The 19,629-nt window shown below is 43.2% G+C and overlaps 1 protein-coding gene across 2 annotated transcripts in view; it reads left to right on the top strand.

The window, feature by feature from the left end:
* The first annotated feature begins 1,641 nt into the window (after positions 1-1,641).
* Positions 1,642-19,629, top strand: part of PTP4A2 (protein tyrosine phosphatase 4A2) — a 33,028-nt gene continuing 15,040 nt past the window's right edge. The window contains exon 1 of one of the 2 annotated variants that reach the window (XM_075553412.1): positions 1,642-1,999. The gene's annotated coding sequence lies outside the window, so the exon portion shown is untranslated. The remainder of the gene's footprint in view (positions 2,000-19,629) is intronic. The other variant, XM_075553414.1, reaches the window with a different exon arrangement.

Here is a 19,629-nt window from a genome sequence, read left to right as displayed (position 1 = left end):
TGGGTTTCAAAAGCTAACTGTTACAGGAAGAGAAAGCCTCATCTTTTCCCTTCAGTGCAGCTGGTGGTTTCAAAGTGCCGACTTTGAGGCTGGCAGCCAACCTCATAACCACTATGCCACCGAGCTCCCAGTGCTCAGACAGGAGATTGTACAAGACACTTTGAGACATTAGTGGAAGTAGCAATAACCAAGGCACTCCAAACAAGTTCTGCAGAGAAGATAGGTTTTCTTTGGTCCAGGACAGTACTTTGTGGCAGTGGAAAATGTTGCTGGCTGGAGGAAGGTTGAATGCAAGCAGCAGCTAAGTTTCACCCAAGGACCTTGATGCTGATCTGCAGCTACTGGAGCTCAAGGCCTCTCAACTCCCACACAGCCCTGCCAGGCAGCCTTGCCCTGGAATACCCCTTCCCTCGGCCACCTGCTGGTGGTGAATATCCTTCCTTATGAGCTGTGGCTTGATGTGGTTGAGTCATAAGACTTTTCTTTAACTGCTGAGCCATAATAGAAGCCGCCTGGTCAGGAGGAATGCCCCAGGTCTAAACTTGTGGCGAAGGCCTGGTGATGACTGTACCAGGCCTGATGTACCTGTGTGGTGGGGAGGCAGGGGATGGGCAGCCAAAAGGGCAAAAGTCACTTGCAAGTAGGTGTAAGTTCTCAGATGGTGAGACTTGGCAAGGTGGGCAAGGAGCACAGTGTGTTCCCCTTCCCCCAAACCAGCCCCAAGTGCCACTTTCTGGCTGCAGTCTGGCAGTGGCCCAGACCAGTTTACTAACTCACCAGTGACCACATTTTTCAAATCAAAGCTCTGGTTGCATGATCTGGCAAAGCTTGCTGGCCAGTTGTCAAATGCGGGAAACAAAACCCTTTGACAAGAGAAAACCGGAATCTCTAGGTTTCGCCTCGTGGTTAAAGGGGCCGTTCGATTAGAAACCCTGAAACCCAGGGGCTCTTCTTGATCAGGAGTTACGTATATCATCGGCTCATGGAAAGAACCCCATGAGGTCGTTGATGATTTCCATTTGATAGCCGAGAATACTCAAGAGGAAATGACTTGCCTCAATCTTACATCCCGGAAGTTTGAATTTTGGTCAGGACGGTGCTTAGCCGTGGGGGAGGGGAGAGCTGGGGCCTCCAGGAAGGGCAGCCAAGAACTAAGCTGCACCAGTTCCCACTTCTGAAGTCGGAAATCCCCCAGCAGAAGTTTCGGTCGCCTCCCTGTCCCGTAGGGATCTGGCCTGTGACCCGTGAGCCCCGGGATGCGTGTGTGTGTGTGTGGGGGGGGTAGGGATGGGGGCCGGGGCTGGGGTGTCCTTTGCTCTTGCGGCCCTTGCCCTAGCCTAGGTGCGGACGTAGCGTGGGCGAAAGACTTTGCACGTCACCTTCCAACCCCTCGCCCCTGTCACATGGAAGCGCCTTTCCTAGCCAGGGGGAGCGGAACGAACCACGCGGAGAAGCGGGGGAGGCGCCGAGGGCAGTAGGTCAGGGCTCCGCCGCCGGGCAGATGGGTGGGTCCAAACGCGCCGCCTGCGGGCCCGCCAGCCAATCAGCGGGCGCGGAGGGCGGGCCCAGGGCGCGCGCGCCGCGCCCCGCAGCGCCCTCCGAGGGGCGGCGGCGGGAGCTGGTTCCGGCTGCGCGCGCAGCGGTGGTGGTGGCGGCGGCGCGATCGGCCGAGCTGTAACCGTCGTCCGTCCAGTAGCGGCTGGAGCGGCAGCGGCGGCCGGGCACGGCGCGAGGCGACGCCACAGGCAGCGGCGGCAGCGGAGGCAGCGGCGGCAGCAGGAGACGCAGCGGCGGCCGCAGCAGCAGCAAGACGGACTCGTGGACACGCGCCGCCGCCGCCGCCGGGCCGGGCCGGGTGTCGCGCGCCGAGGCTGGGGGGGAGTCGTCGCCGCCGCCACCGCTACCGCCGCCGCCGCCGCCGCCGAGGTGACTGAGGAGAGAGGCGCCTCCTCGCTCCCGCCGCCGCTGGACTTCAATGCCCAGTCCCCAGCTCGCCAGCGTGAGTGCGCCCCTCCCGGGCGGGCCCCGCGCCGGCTCCGGGGGCCTCGGAAGGGGAGGGCGGGAGGCGCCGCAGCCATTAGCGCAGGCCCGAGACACGTCCCCGGAAGAAGGGCCGGGCCGGGGGCGGGAGGAGCGCGGCCGGGCAGCGTGGAGCCCCGGGGTGGGTGAGTAGGGGAGGGAGTGTGCCGGTGTGCGTGCGTGTGTAGGTTGAGCGAGTGCACGCGAGGGCAGAGGGCCGTGTGCATGTGCCGGGAGCGGGGGACGTGTGTAGGTAGGGGAGAGCGAGCGACTGAGGGGAGAGTGGTGGCGGGGTGGGGGCCCTGGGGCAGAGTGACCGGCCGTGAGGGAGGGCGACGTGGGGAGAGTTTGGGGGAGGAGGTGAGTGCCGAAAGGAGGGAGCGGGGCACGGTGTGCCGGCGCCTGGCCGCCGTGTGGGCCCTCTCCCCGAACGGGGTGCGCGGCCGGCGGGAGCGCTGCCGCCTCGGGAGCGTGTCGTCCCAGGGTCCTGGGGCTCAGGCCTGAGGTAAACGCCGAAGGGTTTATTTCAGTCACCTTCTGAATCATCCCCTCAAAATGTCACTTTCTTTAATTTCCCTCACACAGTATGCCCTCCTCGCCCAATTCCCTTTTTTGTAGATTTTTTCCCCTCCTCCCACCAACTTTTCACCTACTCTGTGTTTGCCTCCACGCTTCAGACAGACGCCTCAATTTGCCAGTGGTAGAGTTGCCCCGTCCCGCGGTGCCTGAGACTGGAGAGCTCCCCACACCAGCCGGCCTATTGCTTGGGAGCCTAAACGCTTTACCCACTGTAGGGGGTTGGGAAGCATAGACTGTCGAAAAAGTGTGGGGCGATTTCTGGATTTTTCAATTGAAGGGATACCTTTTAAGTTGTGCCCTTTTTCTTCTTCGCACATATCCTTTTGGAAAATATAAACAAAACAAACCCACTGATGAGGCGATTGACTCGTTAGCACGGTGGAGAGAACGGCTCTTTTGTGTTTCCTGAGACTACATCTTCTTGGGGGCAGGTGGCGATTCTCATGAGGATGGAGTGGTGGGTGTGAACTGCTCCCACTCTAGAGTCGCAGCCCCGTCAGTGCTTTAACCCACCGCACTAGTCTGGAGACTAGTTCCTGAGAAATAATATGGGAATCATGTAAAGTGATGTGAAAAAGAGCTTTGGGGAATTGACTACTTCCTGGTATTTGTGAAGAAACCTTCAACGTGACTAGCAGTTCTAGGAACACTGCAGGCCTTCAAATGCTTATCTCTTTGGAGTCACCTAACTGCTACCACTATGTTAACTCTTTGCTGCCTGCTCCCTCTTAGAGTAGCTTAGGCAGGAAGTGAGTGAAGCGCCCTGTTATATACAGAAGGAAATGCAGGGTACAACATGGCACACTTGGAGGGCTTCAGAATCACTTGCCACCATACTGTTTTATTGATAAAGACGGTGGGAAGGGTGACCCAGTATTGGGATCCTGAATTTTTATGGAATGACCTGGCTATGATGGGCTTGGCCCAGATTCCTGTAATGTAACAGTTGGACCTTGGTATGGGTTCTACTCTTGTATGTTGGGAAACCCTAAGGGTGTAGACTTTCACATGGGAGGGCTTTCTGTGTGGCAGCCAAGGAGTAGGGTGGTCCTTTTAGGTATTAGACTGAATAGAATTACAGATCAAACAAACATTGCTGTTATGTAATTAGAAGCCAGGAATTACATAGTTTAGGTTTGGCCTTCCTTCTACATGATAGGTTTTTTGCTTACATTGACCCAGAGGGAAGAGAGTCCTTTTCCTCAATCATTAATATGCTCTCTGCTTTCAGAAATGGTTTTAAATAGTATTGTTACCACTCAGTGGGAGGAGGGACTAATTAGTTCCCACTATGTAGCTCTGCAGGAGAAAAATGAAGTTAGCTACTGTCATGAAGATCTCTTGCCTCAAAAGCCCACGCTGTGTAGGGTCACTGTAAGTTGGAATCACTTGAAATACTGTATAGTACGTACCAGGTGGTTTTTAGACTGACTTCCTTTCTACGGCTGCTGTAAAGGGTCCAGTAGAGAGCCGCCTTTGCATTCATTCAGCAGGTAGTGAGCGGCTTCTGTTGGTCAGGCATGAGGGACACAGTGATGACTCTCATAGAGTTATAGTGGAGTGACGAGATAGATGGAGGAAAGATAGGGCTTTCTGCTCCCCTAAAGAGTTGCTGTTTCCGAACTCCACAAGGGCAGTTCTACCCTGTCCTAAAAGGTCTGTTATGAGTCAGATTCCACTGGCTGGCAGAGTTGAGTTGAGTGATGACACAAAAAGATAGAGTCACAGAGCAGTCAAGTGACGTGTTCAAGGGCACACAGATAATTAGAATTGCGGCTGGATTAAAAACCCAGGCGTGTCTACCTTTAAAACTGGACTATTAACCTCCCACTAGGTTGTCTCATTTTGTAGTCACTCATTCACAGTGTGTACGTGTATGGATAAGAACTGTTGAAGTTAAAGCAGAAGACTAAATTAGGCTGGAAGCAAGGGGGATCATTTAGGAGAGTGCAGACTTGAGGCTCCTTGGGCCTAAGCTAGACTTTAATGTGGTAGGAGGTGCTGCCTGGAAACTCTTGGGGCCCCAAGGTGTGTGCTTTGAGACAGTTTTTATGAGACACCTGGGATATGTCTGGGAGAAGAAAGTCTGATTAAAGAAACTCAGCAGTCTTTTATGTGTGTGTGGGTGGGTAGGTGGGTGGGTGGTGGTGCTGTGAAGGGGTGAGGGAGAAAGCTAAGTGGGTTTTTGGGGGCTAAAAGTCAGTGGAAGTTGTCACTTTGTGCAAGACCCAGTGCAACTGTGTGGGGTACTTGCCTCAGGTGATTATGAAGATCAAATGAGTAACTCTGTGCACAAACACTTAATTAGAAATTAAACTACAGATTCAAAATATTATTAACACCAAGACTTGTCTATTAAGACAACAGCCTAATTATATTTAGTAGCTGGAAAGGCTGGTATTTTAGAACACCTTTACAAGTGAAAAATAACAGTTTAAAACTGAACCGGGTATGTTCTGACTCAACAGCAAAAGTCAAACCACTCACTCCATTAGTCAGTATTACTGAATTTGCACGAACCAAATTTACAGGCAGAAACCATTTACAACACCACTGAACTTTGGTAGCACTGGGGAAGTGTAAATGCTTGTGTGCTTTTGCATGTAACTTAAAAAAAACCCTGAAAATCCTCAGATTTATATTATACTTGAAAAGCATTTGTGTGTAGAAGGTAAATTAGATGTATTTTTTTTAAAGAATGAATTTTTAATCATTCCTTACAGAATTCCTGACAGTTTTGAGATACAGAACTGAAATTTCGCAGGGATTTATTTTAAAAGGTTTAGCTGTATTTGTTCTTTTTCGCTGACTTGTCAGCTTGATAACCAGTGAAGCCTCTGGGAAAAACATTTACAAGTAAAATGCATATATTTTAGGCTGTTATTCCTGGAAGAATGAAACTTAAGTTACAATGAAACTGAAGTGATCTTAAGTTAGTTTCTCTAGGATTGTATCTGCTATTTTTGTTGAGTAAAAAAATTTTTTTCAATTAACAGAAAACAGGATCTGTAGTTTTAACTTGGAGGGAGGATTAGTTTATATATCGAGTCAGGGTAGTGTTAGAAGTCTTCGGGTCTTGGGTTACTTTTGAATTCCAATATTACATGAAGTTTGTGGAAAAACGGAATTTCAAAGTAATGAAAATTTCCCATGAACTTTTGAAGCCCACTTGTTCAATTTGCTTTTCTTGTGAGCCTCCCTTGTGTTAAGGCACAATCATCTCATTTAAAACCTGGTAGTAATCCTTAAATGAACCCTGGTTATGCGTTGGACTATTAATTGCAAAGTCAGCAGTTTGAAACCAACTCCTGAGCTGCTGCTCAGGAGAAAGATGAGGCTTTCTATTCCTGTAAACTAAGTTACAGTCTGGGATAGCCACGGGGCAGTTCTACCCTGACCTATTGTGTCCCTAGGATGCCGAATCTTGAGGTGAATTGAAGTCTTTCTTCTTCTGTTTCATTGTACAGCTACAGAAATTGATTTAACTGTGGAGCATTCATTTTCAGGAGCTCTGGTGACACAGTGGCAAAGTGCTCAGCGGCTGATAGAACTCAACAGCCCTGCTCTTCTAGGACAAAGGTGTAGCAGTCTGCTTTTAAGATTTACGAAGAGGTTCTCAACCTGTGGCTCCTCGACCCCTTTGGGGGTTAAATGACCCTTTCACAACGGGTCACCTAAGACCATCTGAAAACACATTCTGATGGTTGGGGGTCTCAGCATTAGGACAGTTGAGAATCACTGGTTCACAGCCTTGGAAGTTCTGTTACAGGCCTACAGGACCTAGGGCCTCTGAGTTGAAATCTACTTGATGGCAGTGGGTTCTGGTATGTAAGGGTTCAGCAGACATTGAGGAAGTGGGTCTTTATTTACTTGAAATTTAGGCTTTTTTTTTTTAGTGTACTTCGTTTCACACCTTTTTTTAACCCCTCTTTTGGGAATACTGCTTTGAGGTTTTTCTGGGGACACTTTCTGGCTTTTAAGAAATTGATGTTTATGTACTAATTTAGCGGAGCGGGAATCCTTGATCTTAAAAGTCAGATAATTTTGTATCTTGGATTTGTTGAATGCCATGGATTGTAATTACTTTGAGAAATAGTGTTTTTAGTCCGCTAATCTGGAATATGAGAAGAGCCTTCTAGCCATTTTAAACACTAGAGTTACCCTGTATAAAGGCACCTGGTAGTTCTGTCCACTTAGTTGTTTGCTTTCCTGGTTAAACCACTTTCTCCAACTCCTTGGACTTCATGGTTATTCGCTTAGGGACTTAATACCAGACAGGATTGCTTGGTGTAATGCTGGAGTGAGTATTGTATGTAAATGTTTTGCTCCTGGGAGTCCTAGTGGTGTAAGCTGAACTGTCTGGTGACCTGCCACTCCCCTAAGCACTCCTGGAGGAAGCCACACTGCAGGCTGTCTTCACTTTACACAGTTATTCTTTGTGGCCTTACCAGGACACGGGTGAGAAAATGACCGCGCTTCCACAGGATCTGGTCCATCAGTATAGATTTACAGGGCAGCATAATCTTTCATGGAAAGATGGGGAATTGACAGATGATATTATGGTTTTTATTTGACTTGAATAATGATTTTTTATTTGCCTGCACTTTCCTACTCCTCTGTTTTATAACGTGGATTCCATTTTAGTTTCAGTGGCGTATGGACGAAATCTCATCATTTGAATATGTTTCCATGGCGCAAGCTTGACTTTAGAGAATTTTAGGATTAAGCTTTTCTGTGGCCCTTTCTTTGCTAGTTAAGCCTGGTTTGAAAAAATATTTTGACTATTAGAACAGTCTTTACCTTTAGAGATGGGGTGTCTTTAATTCTTTTCATAGCATTTTTGGGTTGAAGTTTCATTCTTCTCAGAAAATGTTAATTCTTTTGGCCTAAAATGTGCGCATGATATATTTGCTTTAGCAGATCAGATAAATTACTTGATATTTTTGTTTCTGTAGTAGCCAAAAAGGTTGGCCCTTAACTAATGTATTGCTTGACAAGAGTTCAAATCTGCAAACAGATCTGCTTTCTTCTAGCTGTCTTTATTTCTCAGTTGAGATTTGAGTCATTTTTTGGGTGGCTGTTGTATTGTTTTATAGCACTCACTTATAAGAGTGCACTACCACCGAATTTGTAAATTGGGCTTATGCACATATATTGATTGATACTTAACTCTTTAGTAGCAGAACACATTTTCTGGTGAAAAGCCTATCATGAGAGAACAGGATGACTGGTTAGTATAGGAGGATATGAGTCATCAGCAGGATTTGTCAGCAAATTGAGAAGGACATGAGATGGAGAAACAATAGATTCTAGTGACATCCTTCATTGCACACATGGTTACCAACACGCTTCCTGTTGGTGATTTAAATTATTCAAATTATTTGAGTCTTTCTGGGTGAGAAACACTTCAGTCTGAGTTTAGATATATGGTCTTCTGAATTGTTTTCTCTGGTGGGATAGAATTTTCCTTTGGAGGTCATCAAGTAGAATTTTAGATAAATTCTATTTATTAGGAAAAGTACTGTATCCAGTAGGAAGGTTTGAGTAAGTTGAGAGTATTTTTTTAAGTGTATTGGCTCAGTAGCTCCGAGGATGGCCCAACAACGTGATTAATATTTTTTTTCATAGAGCATAACGGTTTCTGACTGACAACTCTTAAATTCCTAATAACTTTAATTGCGTTGACTTGGTCTGAAATTCTCAGCATAGTTAGGTCTCCCAGCTCCTTCCTCAAGTTCCTATCACGACCCTTCACTGATTTTACTAATCTTCTATCAACACTTTATTAAAGTGTTATTTTTCCTTAGAAGTCTTCCTTAATTAATCCTAATGACTACATTTTACTTATGCTTCTTTGTCTCCTCAAAGTATATAGCAGGAATATAAAATTTTAATGCCCATCATAAGTGTTTTTCACCAACATTGATTTTTGTAGAATCTTGGTACTACTGGAGAGTGCCTATATTGTGTTCACGTAGAAATTTGCAAATGTTTGTTGAATGATTGAATTAGGATGAACTTTATTTTGTTACTCAGGGCTAGTGTATTCGCCCTCATCTCAGTAAATATTTGGAAAAAGAAGGTGGGGGAGGAGTAGAATTTTATGTCCCTTATTGGAAAAAAAAGGATGGTAAATCCAGGTTGAATAAAGCTAATGAGCAAAGACTAATCCTTGACACGACTTTTTATTTTGTATTCATATGTACTGCAAACTAGCTGTAGAATTTTTAAGGATTGTGAATGTAATTGTGCATTGTGAAAATACACATTAAACCACTGGTTAGTTGGTGGGTGGTTGTTAAAGCTGTTAGATGCTGTCCAGTCGATGCCAACTCATAGCGACCCCATGTGTACAACAGAACAAAACACTACTCAGTCCTGCACCAGCCTCACGGTTGTTGCCCTGTTTGAATAGCTACTGTGCCAGTCCATCTTGTTGAGGGTCTCAACAAGACCCTGTACTTTTTTAATGACCCTGTACTTTTTTCAGTAGTCCTTGGCAACATATCCAAAGTTATATGTAAGACATTCTTGCTATCCTTGCTTTAAAGGGGCATTATGGCCATACTTCTGAGGCAAGATGTATTCTTCTGGCTGCCCATGCTATATTCTAGTATTTCTTACCAACACCATAATTCAAATGCATTAATTCTTTGGTTTTCCGTGTACATTGTCTAGCTGTTACATGCCTTTGAGGTGACTAGAAAGACCTAGGCTTGGGTCAGTTGTACCTTAGTTCTCAAAGTTATGATCGCTTCCTTTTTAACACTTTAAAGAGATTTTGCTCAAGAAACCCTAACAACTTTAATCTTTTCTGTATTTACTGTCATGTTCCTTGTTGGTTCAGTTGAGGTTTTTTGTGTTCTGTGTTGAAGGCTGTAGTCTTTGATGTAGTGCTTCAAGTCCTCCTCACAAGGTTTACCATCTGCATATCACATGTTGTGAGCAAGTCCTCCTCAAATTCTGATCTTGTGTTCTTTATACAGTTGCTTTCCTGGATTATTTGCTCAACATGCAGATTGACACATACCTTCCTTGATTTTAAAGCCATGTAATATATCTCCTTGTTATATATGAACATTTAGGTCTTTGTATAGGTTTTGCATGAGCGTAATTAGAAGACAGTATATATTTCAAGGGCCACCAGTAGCTCCAGATAAAATGTGTTTGTGTCTCCTTAGCTCGTCCTCTAGTCAGTACACAGGAAGATGTCTGAACTATAGTGTGACTTATTAAAAAAAAAGTTTAGGAGAGGAAGTAAAGTGTAACTTACCCAGTTTTAGGGGGAAATTTGAACCAGATTGCCCTAACAGCAGAAAACATTTGGGCTCAAGCAAAAGAGATTGTGCTGACAAGCTGCATTTGGAAAGTTTTAATTCTGTATCTGGTTCATTAAGAGCTTCTCTTCCCCCTTTAGGGGGTGAGTAGTTGGAACAGGACTTTTAAATGTATTCATACACTTGACAAAATGGGGAAATGAAAGAGTTAAACTGACCTATAAACTACTAAACTCTGAAACACAGTATATTTTAAATAAAGCTAACAATAGTCTGGAAGTTTTTTGCTTTGCATGTTGCTCCTGTGCTGTAGGTTATTTTGAAAGGTGATTCAAATAACCTTTTCCCAAGTCTCTGTTTTGCAACCTCAGGCAGCTTGCAGCTGCTACCATCATTCTCACTGTCCTGATATAGCTCAGAAAACATGTCAGAGTGGTGACAAGCTGAATCCAGGTGTCCTCTTGGATTTTCATGACCGAATTTGCTTTAATACAATTGAAATCAGAATCTGAAAATTATTTCTTTAAATAATTGAGTCAGTGGTCCTTAGGTTAATACTAATATTTCTAGTGATGTAAATCAAAACAAAACTTAAATTCATGAAATAATCTTTGGACAAGAGATTTATTGCGAATTGTGGACCTTTAAAGGAGCACTAGAATACAAAATTGAAAAGTAAATATTTTCAAGTGTGGCATGAAAATATTCACTGTGATTTTGTGTTGTTTGTAGAGAGAAATGTGTTGAAAAAGGACACCAACTTCTAACACCAGGGTATATAGCAAATTTGGAAACCACTTCCTTCTCATTTGGGTGGGAACAGGGCCCGCGAGACTTCAGTAAATAACTGACACTTAGAACCAGGTATGATTGTTGGTTAATTGCTTTCCTTTCCATTCTGAGTGGCAGGCCTTGTATCTGATGCTGAGTCTGAAATGCTAAGACATTTTCCCACCATCAAGGTCATAATTTCTTTTTATAGAACTGATTATTGATTTCTGTACTGGAACTTGATTCTCAAGTTCCTTCTTTAAATGAGGAAGTGGAAAAGTGGGAATAGCCAAGGCAGTAACCATGAGACTTTATTTTTAAACTGTGGGCAAAACACAAAAGAAAAAAATTTCTCCCCCCACTTTCAGCTTTTGGATCCTAATTTGTGTAGGATTTAATGGCACCTTTTTCCTGAGTGACTTCCTAGGACTGGTCAATGGCAGGGAGGACACGGTACTCTACATCGCTGAAATTTCAAGGAGCCAGGTGTAGTCAATTTTAATTTGCCTCCACAATAGAGATAGAGGCATGAACCCCAATAGGCAGCACTGAAGGTGGTGCTGGTGCTGCTGTTTCTGTAGGACTCTGATGATTTGGGAGTAGGTCAAGAAGTACTAGTTTGAGGCCATTTGGCTAGGAGTGTTTATTTAGTAAAGTTGAGTTGCCTTTAGTTTATCAGACTTCAGCTACTTTAAAGATCAAAATGCAATATGTATGATAGTACTTTACAGAGGAATTTTTCTGTCTTGATTGAGAAGGGTTTACTATCTTATTTTTTATTAATCTCTTGAGTATTAAGTTAGGCTTTTATGAATTCTTTTGGTTTCTTGGGGTCATGGTTCTTTTTACATAAAACTTCTAACCAATCGGTGGCTAAATCTCTTTGGGCCCTCCTCAGTGTATCTTGAAACTGGCCTTTTCTTATTCCCTTTACTTACTGTACTGCCCTGGTCCAGTCTGCTATTATCTTCTCCTGGATTATAGCAACAGGGTGTCCCTCAGCCCTCTCTTCAATCTGTCTACAAAGCAGCTGAGTGATCTTTTAAAAATGTAAGCTGTGTCTCGCTTAAAATCCTCCAGTGACTTCTCATCTTTATTAAAATAAAACCCAAAGGCTGAATAATGGCCTTCATGAAAGGTTTCAGATAGTTCATGGAAAAATGAAATGAAGGAGATCATGGAGTTTTTCCACGAATTCAAAACAAAAACTATTGTGAATTGATAAGGTGTACAGAACAGATCAGCTTTCCACTCAACAAATGTATGCACATTTCCTTTCATGCCATTGGTTCCGCTTCCTACAATGTGACATCACATCCCACTTCCTCATTTGTTTCCTGTTTCCATTTTTCCTCTCCTAACCCTTCTGAACTTGTCCTTGAGTACATGCCCCCTTTTTATATTCATTGTTGGTTATTCTAAGGTGTGCTTACCTCACTAGTTTTACTGTTGCTTTCTTATTTCACTGAAAATGGAGCCATGAGAGTACCATATATACTCGAGTATAAGCCGACTTTCCCAGCACATTTTGAATGCAGTTTTTGTGGTAAAATTAGTTGGTTTGATGGGTATTTGGGTCGGTTTATGCTTGAGCATACGGTAAATTCCTTTCCAGATTTGAAAGGTGACTAAGGGCTGCAGTCTTGAGGGTCCCACCAGTCTCTATCTGACTGGTAAGCCTGGTCTTTGAAAAATCTTATGGTTTTGAGATTTGTTCTACCTTTTTCTCCCACCCTATTCAGAACCTTCTAATGTGACCCCTTGGAGAACAGTTGGTAGTGGTAGGCAGGCACCATCTCGCTCTTCTGGTCTCAGGGTCGTGGAGACACATGGTTATGTAGTTCATCAGTCTATTGGACTAATTGTTTCCATGCATTTTTGAACATCATGACTCTTCTGTTTTCCAGATGGGGAAAGACCAGTACTTCCACCTTAGATGGCTGCTCACGAGCTTTTAAGACTCTAGTTGGTAGTCATCCAAAGTAGGCTATAGAACATTGTCTTTGTAGACCGTTATGCCATTTGACCTTGGTGTGTCCCCTGAGAGTATGGTCCTGAGTTCCCAGGCCCACTGATTCATTGTCTTGTCATAATTTTCCCACCTCTATGCAGTTGGACATATTTTCAGCAAAGATGAAACTCAAGTACAAATTTCTTCTGTCAGACTTAATCTTGGGTATACTCTCATTTAGCCTACATGCCTTTCCATGCCTCTTCGTAAATCATAGTTATTGTAGGGTAGTGTAAATAACAGTATTTGTCTTTGTTGCCTTTAAATTTGTACTCCTCCCAGTGTCTTCCTGTGCCTCCATAATTTCCCCCCCCAGATTGTTTGAAGCCCCTTGTATTTCTCGGCCCTCTTACTCATTTCCTCATCCTCAGTGCTCCAGTAGCACTGGCCTTTCTTGCTGTTCCTAGAACACTAGCATGTCCTTACCTTGTAACCTTTGCTAGAGTTAATCCTTCTGCCTGGAATCTTCTCTCCAGTACCTACTTGGCTCACCCCTTCAAGTCTTACATAAATGTCACTTGTCCCCCCTAGTAGGCCTTTTCTGATCCCCTATATAACATTGGAGCTCCTCCCTCCCTTCTGCCACTGCAGAGTCCTCTACTTTGCATTTTTCTCCATAGCAGAGGCATATTCTATTTATTTTTAATGTGTACTAAAATGTGAGATTCATGACAGGAAACTTGTTTGGTTCCCTACTCTTATTGCATCTTTAAGAATGTATGATTCCCTCCCACCACCAAAAAATATATGAATGTATGACTCATAGTAAATGTTCAAACAAATACTGGTTGTATTAAAAAGTTCTTGACTAGCCAGATTGTAAAGAACAAGCCCAGCTCCTCATGAAGATAAGTTCTTACAGTTGATAACCCAAGAAACCAAACCTGCTGCCGTAGGGTTTAAGCTCTATAAAGGGCTTCTTAGACTATGGATCTTTCCTGGAACAGATAGTAGCCGAATCCGTCTGCCTCACAGCAGCTGGGGGATTTGAACTGCTGACCCCTTGGCTAGTAGTCCAGCCCTTAACCCACAGTGCCTGTAGGACTCAGTTGTTAGATTAGATAATTTATACTTAATTAAGGGGAAGTATGTTTGTTTCAGGGGAAAAAGTGGTTGTAAAATTTTAGTCTTATACAAAAATCAAACCAGATTCACTGCTAGGGAGCCCTTTAAGAAGTTTGTGGGAAAATGTTAATATCTTTTAATTGCTTTTGTCTGTGAACTCTTTGAAGCAAGTCCCATCAGGAAAAAAATGATCTATTTTTTGTGCCATGGAAAAGAAATTATTTTGAGGTCAGAGCTTGTATCAAATATTAAATAAAATGAAATGGACCTCCTAAGTTATTCAAGTGTGTTGCAGCATGTTTATATTTATAGGGATGCTGCCTCCCATGCCGTATATACTCGTGTTTAAGCTGAGTTTTTCCAGCACATTTTTAAGGCAGTTGTTGTGGTAAAATTAGGTGCCTCAACGGATGGTCGAGTCGGCTTATACTCGATTATATTCAGTAAATGGTCAGGTGTTTTAGGAAGGTTGGAAAAACTTCAAAGATGAACCAATAAGGAAGACTGTCACCCTTGGAGAATAAAGAAACACAGCTTTCAGAAGTGTTTAGACTTAAAGGGAGGATATATCGAGAAACAGCGTCACATTTTGGAATTCTTGTTTAACGAGGGCTCTACGATTTTTTGGCTTAACCTCACAGTATTTTCCTTTCATGCTGCCTGATTATAGAACCTAAGTGAATTCACATTTGCAAGACTTCCTGTAGAATTTCTGATAAGAAAAGTAACAGTAAATGTATGCTTGCTTTCACTGTAGACTTATTTATTTTACTTCTTTAGATTAAGAATTTTCTCTCTCCGTGTTTTTATCACAATGTGGCTTTATTGTGGAAATAGATGGTTTCTTTACTAAATGCTGAACTGGAGCAGATTAGCAGGATTCTTCAAAGGAGGCCAAGGCATATTGAGTGCTATTAAATGGGGCTACTTTGATTATATAGTTCCCTCACATTCTTGAATTTTCTGTGTTTGAATTTAGAATTACAGTTGCCTTACAGGACATGCTTTACTTATTTAGTGGCCATGACATGACAAAATAAAAGCTCTCTTTCTGGAATAGTTTAGTTGTAGGCCTGCCCAGGACTGAGAGACTAGTCTTGAGGCTCTATGTGAGAAAACCTCTGTTGAGAAAGTAGTGAAATTATAAATGACAGCAGGACTTCTTATCACTTCTTTTCAGATAATTTAAATATCTGTACACGGAAAACAAAAACAGAAAACACAAGAGCAGTTCAAAAGGTATGTTAGGATGAAGTAAATCATGCTCATGACCTGCAGCCTACCAGCTCATCCTCTATCTCCAGTAGCAGTCTTTTAATCTCCCAGAGAGTTCATGGAAATGATAACCACATAGAGCATTGACAAATATTTCTGCCAAACTGTACATACTGTTAGGCACCTTGCCTTTCTCACTTAATTAGTGCCTTTACTTAGACTGTCAGTTCATATTTAAAATTTTCTTTTAACTTGCATAGTTTTACTGTTTTTTTAAACTGCAGTTTTTTTCATTTAACAAATGTACCATGATAAAGTGATGGCCTTTTTGTTGTTTTGTACATTTGAATTAATTAATTTTTTTAATTAAATACTTATATTGGGGCTCATATCTCATCACAATCCATACAATTATCCATGTGTCAAGCACATTTGTACATATGCTGCCATCATCATTTTCAAAGTATTTTCTTTCTGCTTGAGCCCTTTATATCAACTCCTCATTTTTTCCTCTCCCCCACCTGCCCTCCCTCAATAGCCAGTGATAAATTATGGATTATTATTTTCATGTCTTAAAACGTCTTCTGTCACCCATCACCCTCTTTTCTGTTGTTCATCCCCCTGGGAGGTGATTCCCCTTTTCTTCCGCCACCTTCCCCTTATCCTCCTGGTAATCTCTATTCTCATTGTTGGCCCTGAGGGGTTTATCTGTCCTGGATTCCCTGTATTTCGGGCTTTTATCTGTAGCAGTGTGCATGTTCTGGTCTAATCTGATTTGTAAAGTAGAATTGAGGTCATAATAGTGGGGGGATGGAAACATTAGGGAACTAGAGGAAAGTTGTGCGTTTCATTGGTGCTATACTGTACCCTGACTGGCCCATCTCTTCCTTGTGACCCTTCTGTGAGGGGATGTCCAATTGTCTATAGATGGGCTTTGGGTCTTCACTCCATGTGCCCTTCTCCCCCTGCCCCCACCACCCCCAATTCACATTTGGTATGATTTTGTTCTGGGTCTTAGATGCCAGATACCTGATCTCATTGACATCTCATGATCACGCAGGCTGGTGTGCTTTTTTTGTGTGTTATTGTATGAAGTGAACTTGTTTGTAACTAGACTCCAAGTCCATTTCAGTTTCACTTCCCTCCTTTTTTCTTTAAGCTACTCAGACCACCGTTTAGGTTTGAGGGCTAAGGAATCGGGAGGTGGTGTGCTTCTTCCGTTTGGGCTTTGTTGCTTCTCAGCTAATGGCCGCTTGTTTATCTTCAAACCTTTAAGATTCCAGGTGCTATATCTTTTGATAGCTGGACATCATCAGCTTTCTGCACCACATTTGCTATGCACCCATTTTGTCTTCAGTGATCCTGTCGGGAAGGTGAGCATCATAGAATTCCGGATTATTAGAACCAAGTGTTCTTGTGTTGAGGGAGTACTTGAGTTAAGGCCCAGTGTCCAACTGCAACCGTAATTCTTAACATATAGTTATAAGTACATAGATCTATTCCCCTCTCATTATATATAAATATATTTGCATGTGTACATGCCTGTATTTAGACCTCTATAAATGTCCTTTGCCTTCTGGTTCTTTCCTCTATTTCCTTTTACTTTCCTCGCTGCTACACTGCCCTTGATTAAGCCTTACCTAGGCATCCTAGGCCCTTCCCTCCATGATTTTAGTTCACTTGTTTTTCCCTTGTCCCTGGGTTGGTCGTGCCTTTCCTTTCGCCCGTATCCCCCATCTCCCAACCATCGCTCTCATTCTTATCACCTCCGAGTTGCTTATCCCGCCAATCTTAACTAGATAGACGTGCATAGACATTATTAATAAGCGCAAAACCCTGGCAAAGCCAAACAAAACAACAAAAGAAGTAAAAACCAACAAAACAATAATGAAAAACAAAATAACAAAAAAGAAAGCCACTAACAAAAAGCCTATAAATAGTTCAAGGTCTGTTTGTTGGCCTTTACAAGTGTTTTCCAGGCCAGTCTGATGGGGTGCCACATTGTCTCCAAAGTCAATTTTTGGTATTCCCTGGAGATTTCATCACTTTGCGCCTCTTGCTGCTCTGCTGCAGACCCTCAGTGTTTCGCCCCAGTGTGATGGGGTTAGAGAGGGCACAGTTCCCATACTGTGTCTTCAGTGCTGTCCTTCCGTAGCGCTATGGTTTGTAAGGGATGTTGTATCTCATGGTGGAGCTGGCCCTAGGGCCTTCGGTGTGCATTGTCTGCTCTAGCAGGAATATCTTCCTTGGGGCTTGGTGAGTCAGGATGTGTTCCCTTCCCTCTCCATCCCTCTTTGTTTCTCCTGTGTGCTCTAATCAGATGTGCCCCTCTCCCCAAGCTGTAGTTTCAGTGCTGTCCTCTGAAGTGCATTCTTCTGAGGGGTGTGTGTGTGTGTGTCCACAGTTGGGATTGGGGCCGGCCCCGCAGGCATTTTTATTTTTATATAGGTGTACGTTAGATGTTTCGCTGGACTTGAAACCATTTCTCACATTTTAAGTGTCATCCAGTTGATTCTGACTTGGAGTGACAGTGTAGGACAGAGTAGGAACTGCCCCATAGGGTTTCTTTGGCTGTGTTCTTTACAGGAGCAAACTGCCATGTTTTTCTTCTGCCAAACAATTGTGGGTTCCAATCACTGACCTTTCCATCGCCAGTCAAGCACTTATCCAACCATTGCACCCCTAGGATGCCTTGTTTCTAGCACTCCCTCCTCCATGGATGGTGTCATCGATTGGTTTAACTGCTTCACAGGTTCAGTGCTCTTCCAGCCCTCACTCACTGCCTGCCTGCCTTCTCTCTTTCCTGCTACTTCCTCTTAATTGAAAAGGATCCATCTCTCACAGATTGTCCTTTCTATTCAGTGAAGTTACATTATTTTTTTGTTAAGAATTGTTGCCTAGGAAATGGAAAGATCCTAAATTCTACATTTTAGAAATTAAGATTCTCTTAAAGGTGGCAAGGACCCCCAACCTGCTGCTATTGAGTAGATTCTGACTCCTCAGTCCTATAGAACAGAGTTGAACTGCCCCTAGACCTTCTGAGGCTGTACATTCTTAGGTTCGGTTGCCTTCCTCTTCTTCCTCCTGAGGAGCTGGCAGACTCAAACTGCCATAGCCTGCTGTTAGCGACCCAACTCTTAGCCCACTGCATCGTCCGCCACCAGGGTACCTGTGGAGAGGGCATTTGGACGCACATTAGAACCTGACTGCTCTTCCATGTCAAGTAAGCCTGCCTCTTTTTCATCAACTAGTAAATTAAAACAAACTTTGTTTTTACTTCAGTAGCTAGGGTGGGATTAATACCAGAGAGACAGCTTAAGAACATTTTCCTGTAGGTATTATAGGTGCCGACAGTCAGGAAAACAGGGCTCTGCAACTTTTCCAGTATTTTCCAGCTGTGGTGGTGGTTTATGACTTTACAGCCTGTCTTTTACATTCTTATGAATGTCAAGAGAGTTCACATTAGTTTATCTGAATTGACAGGTGTAAGAATTTAACTGTTGATGCATAGTTGAACATTGGTGGGAACAGAAGCTTGCTTTATCTGTATCTGTTAGCATAGATAGAACATACTGTTTCCTTTGGAAAACATTCCTTTTCTGGGGAATCTCAGTATGGTGTTCAGAATTGGAAATGTAATATTGAACTATCATCTCTGGAAATGGTCCTTCCAAACTGAACTTGAAGAATAAGATGGAATAAAGCCTGCTCTGTTCGCTGAGTGGACCAACACTGGAGACCAGGTAGAATACTTAAATGCTAGCACCATAACCTTTTCAACCTGCCTTTCACTACAATGCGGGCCTTCAGTGCCTGCACTCAGCTGACACACATTAGCTCTGATAGCATCATTGCACCAAAGGCATTCAAACGAGTCAGAATTTCCTTGTGCTTTGCTTTGCACTGCATGCAGACAGTTGTTCTTTGAGTGGTTACTTTTATTATCTTCCCCCAATGTAAGGTCAGAGTTGCAGACAACATTCAAGTAAATAGTTAAAGAAAAGTTACACTTGCGTGAAAAAGATTGTGACTTGAAATGTATGTTGGTACCTCCATTAGCTTAAAAGGAAGGAAACATGAATAGGGAGTCAGGAGCCCTAGGTTCTCGTCCTTGATCTGTTACTTAACAGTATGATCTTAGGTAAATCATTTTAACCTCTTTACACCCCAGCCATCTTCATTTTTTTCAAAAGGAGCACCAGAATTGTTAATCTTGCAGTTCTTTCTAGCTTTGAAATTACTGTGCTAGACACTCTGAAGTATTTTCTTGTAAACTCTAAGGTGGCTGTATTTGGGGTTGCATTTAGAATTATCATTTAGGCTGGTGGTTGTTACCTTTTTTTTTTTTTTAATTTGATACGGTGTTTTTTACAGTAGTGGATGATTAATTCTGCTGAAGTATAATTGAAGTTCCTGGAATGCTATTTTGAATTTCTTGTGTATCTTATTTCAGAGATGCTTTTGTTTTATTCTTGTACCCATAGTAATCGCGTGTCCAACGTATAAAATAAATAACTGTATGGATATTATAAAAAATAATTGAGGGTGATGAACAAACTTGAGAGTTTTCCTCAATCTCTGTTTCTTCCTGAATATGGTCCCATAATAATTTTCTACCATGTCTTTTTCTGTCTGACCACTCTCCTGTTTTATAGAGACTCCTTTAATAAGTTTAGCTGGTGGCTTGAGGAA

The sequence above is a fragment of the Tenrec ecaudatus genome, chromosome 1 (assembly GCF_050624435.1).
Source record: "Tenrec ecaudatus isolate mTenEca1 chromosome 1, mTenEca1.hap1, whole genome shotgun sequence".
Lineage (NCBI taxonomy): Eukaryota > Metazoa > Chordata > Mammalia > Afrosoricida > Tenrecidae > Tenrec > Tenrec ecaudatus.
This window is presented reverse-complemented; position numbering and strand designations above follow the sequence as displayed.